General features: G+C 36.8%; 1 pseudogene; it reads right to left on the bottom strand.

The window, feature by feature from the left end:
* Nucleotides 1–1,698: 1,698 nt before the first annotated feature.
* On the bottom strand, nt 1,699–2,804 carry LOC132826596 (4-hydroxybenzoate polyprenyltransferase, mitochondrial-like; annotated as a pseudogene).
* Between the last annotated feature and the right edge of the window lie 1,041 nt (nt 2,805–3,845).

Raw genomic sequence — 3,845 nt, 5'->3', positions numbered from 1 at the left:
TAGTGTTTAGAATGCTATAATCTTTTTGTGTAATAGACTGTTTTTTTAACATTATTTCTAATTGTTAAGTGATTGTTTGTACAACATTATATTATGTTTTGGCAGTCTAATTTACTGCTTGAAAGTAGCCACAAATCATTCCTACCCCTTGCAATTACAAAACGTGAGCTAAGTCTTTCTTAAAATATGGAAATATGAGGAACATAATTTGTAAATAATGGAACTCATTCAATCAATCTTTAAAAATATACTTAGAGACTTGTTTATTGATGGGGAGTTCCTCAGTCCAGTGACTATATTCAGTTTTGAATGTTATTTAATATCATTGTGAAATGTTTCCTAATATTGGTTGCATATCAAAACAATGCAGCTCGAGACTGATTGTGAAGACAGCATTTTGAAGCTGTTTATTGCTAGGCAACAGAAATTGCAGCTACTGATGTTGAGTGTATGTGTTCCTTGAGGATGATTGAACAACTAAGTTGCGTTGAACCAAATGCTGTTTCTAACATGGGGGAGCCCCCATGTTTTATTGGTAGTGACAAGATACTATTAGGAAACTCTGCTTATTGAATATTTACCTCAGGCAGTTGGATTTGTCATTTATTAAATAGCATGTGAAGAAGAAACCTTTAAAGTATTCAAAGGTTGAAAGCTTATGTATTGCAGACTGTTGCCTGGATTTTATAAAGTACCATATTCTGCAATACTAGATCTTTAGGCAACTTGGCAGCTCTACTACAAAAGCTACCCAATTGAGTCTAAGGATCAATTTTCCCAGTTAACACAATCAACCCAATCAAAAAAAAAGTAGAAAGTGATAATGTAAATCCCAAAATTAATAGAGCTGGTTACTTCTTTTATGCAATTGTCACTATTCACAGAGTTGTTACAAAGTAGAAAGCGACTTTTCAGCCCATCTTGCCTACAGCAGTTCTATTCTCTACTGCCATTTCCTGACATCTCTGCACACCATTTCTATCCAAATAATGATCCATTGCCGTCTTGAATGCCTCAACTGAACATGGCCACACCACATTTCCAAGCAGAGCACTCCATGTATTTTTTTCTCACATGACCTTTGCTTCGTTTTTCATCACTTGTCCCGTTTGGAAGATATATCAAAAGAGAAGGTGAAAAAGGTAAAGGAAGGTAAAACTCAAAATGAAAACAGATTTCATTCTTCCTTTCAAAAATTAAATAATTGCATATTTATTTTTCAACTGCACTGAAATACTTTAAGGTCTCTGTCTGGTTCTGAACGATCCTAAATATTTTCCTCATTATACAAGTAGTCGATTCACATGTTGCACACCTAATTTTGAATTATATTTACTCTTTTCAAATGTTCATTAGAGATCTATGGTGGGATGATCACTTCTGTCATCTTTCTTTTACATCTCAACAAATGATACAACAGTCAGTATTTTCAATGGCACTCCTTACATGTGTGTATCCTGCTGGATGCTTTGGATTACGTGATGATGATGCAGACTGATCAGAAAGCTGAAATCAGAAATGAGAATAGGCTGACAGTTTTCTTTTTTAATCAATTTTGTCTTTTTAATGAATAGCTAAATGATTCAAAATTGTGCTTAAAATCATTTAGTTCTCTTAGAGGAAAATACAAAAGATTGTTCAGTAGCGATGAAGGAAGAATCTATAGACAATAATATCGTTATCAGAATTACTGCATTATTATGATTTCTGGTTTAGAAGTTGTTGATAACTACAGCCCATGCTACAGCTTTTCAGTTTTATGAGTTGTCTCTTTCTGTTCCACATGTTCTGAAGTACAATTCCAGAAGGCAGTATAAATCCTAATGTGTGATTCAAACATTTCTTCCTACAGCCTTGAGGATTATTAATATCCAATGAATATGATTGATGAGCCAAGTGAGCTCCAACAGTCACCACAGCAGCGAAGTAGGGTAATGTCTGTTCACTGTTTAGTCCTACCACTGTCAATCCTGTCTGCGTGCGTGCTCAATCCAATTAGCCATTGTTTGCTCTGTTCTTGAAACTTTAACGTGCTTGATTTCACTCCAACTAGAACATAATCTGTTTTAGCCTGATGTGCATAAATAGTATCATATATCAACATCCACATGATACCAGAAATATAAAGTAATAGGCAGACTGACAGGAGCTGAAAATGTGTTGCTGGAAAAGCGCAGCAGGTCAGACAGCATCCAAGGAACAGGAGATTCGACGTTTCGGGCATAAGCCCTTCTTCAGACTGACAGGAGCCCTTCACAGCAGAGTGTTCCCCAGTTGATTGCAAGACCTGGAATTGATTGAGGCCAATACATTAATCTTTTCGTTAGTGAGTAAGTGACCACTAGTCCCAGTTATGCAGTTCCAAGCACAATGCTGAAATCACTTAAGCACAGGAGAACAGCAAGTGCAAACTCAGCTGACTGCCTAAAAAGATGAGGGCCTATAAATGATTGACATCTGGAGCAGCTTTAAGCCGATTTCCAGTTCTTTATCCCACATTACTGATTGTACATCCAGCTCCTAACATCAGAGAGGCCCCTGTTCCAAAAAGTGCAAATATGGGCAGATCTGGAAGACAACCTGTTTCTGTTCCTAAACTGATACTCCAGTACATGGTAATTATCACAACCAAGTTCCAAAGGCTTTGTAAATGTCATCAGTTTCACATGAGGCTGCAGCGTTAGGGCTGTCGATCCGACCAGGCCAGGTGCCGATAGGCTGCTGCTATGTCTGATGTCCAACCAAGTTTCATTCTGAGACCAACAGATTGTATTCCAAAAGCAGCAGTTTATTACAGCAAACATACGGACGTCCAAATTAGGAGCAGAAGTAGACCATTTGGTCCCTCAAAACTGTACCAATATTTAATAAAATCACTACTAATCTGATTTAATTTTAACTCTACGTTTCTTTATGCCCTTGATTTCCTTGTCTATCAACAGTGCATCTAATTCAATCTTAAAACGATTCAAGGAATCAGCACTGTTCTTTAGGGAAGAGACTTCCACAGAACATCAAGTCTTTGACAGAATTACTCTGTTAATTGGGAAAACACTGATTTTTACTTCACCCATGAGCTAAGACTCACTAGTGGTTTATTTTCTGCTGTTTCTCAGGATGGTTGTTGGCAGGAAACTACCCAAATTATTATGCAGCACAGTACACAGGACTTCAGATGTGGTCTTGATAATGTCTAATATAACTGCAATAAAACATCTTAACTTCATATCTATTCCCTTCATATTAAATTATAAAGTTCCATTTTCCTTCCAAATTACTTGCTGTACCTGCAAACTAACATTTTGTGACTCAAATAGCAGGCTTCTCCCTCTACATCACAAAGTTTTGAAATCCCTATGATACGCTCAGTTTCTATTTTTCCAACCAACCTGGGCAAGTCTGTATTTTCCCTCAATGTGCTGTATTTGCCAATAATTTTCCTGCATATACAACCTATCAATATCACAATTTAATTTTAATTTTACTTTTTTTTCACATGGGAATTCATTTGACTTTTGGCTTAGAAGGTGCATTCTTAACATGTGTGTCTCTATACATATATATGCACACATATGCACATCTGCCTGAGTTCTTCCCTTCAGCCACTGGCTGTCTGAATAGAGCATGGAAGAAGGGAATGGTTGCCTAAAGGTAAAGGTGAGAAGCGAAGAAAATAAAAATCCAAGAAAATTAGGATCGTATTAAAATGGGAAAAATCAGATCTAAATTCTCAGGGTATGTTTCGACTCTGATGATCTGGGCGCAGAAACCATCTTACCAATGGAAGAATGAAGTGGATTTCTAGATACAGGTTACCCGCTACTAATGAAGAAACAATAAATGGC

The sequence above is a fragment of the Hemiscyllium ocellatum genome, chromosome 23 (assembly GCF_020745735.1).
Source record: "Hemiscyllium ocellatum isolate sHemOce1 chromosome 23, sHemOce1.pat.X.cur, whole genome shotgun sequence".
NCBI lineage: Eukaryota > Metazoa > Chordata > Chondrichthyes > Orectolobiformes > Hemiscylliidae > Hemiscyllium > Hemiscyllium ocellatum.
The sequence above is the reverse complement of the archived record's forward strand: the minus strand, read 5'-3'. Positions and strand labels throughout refer to the sequence as shown.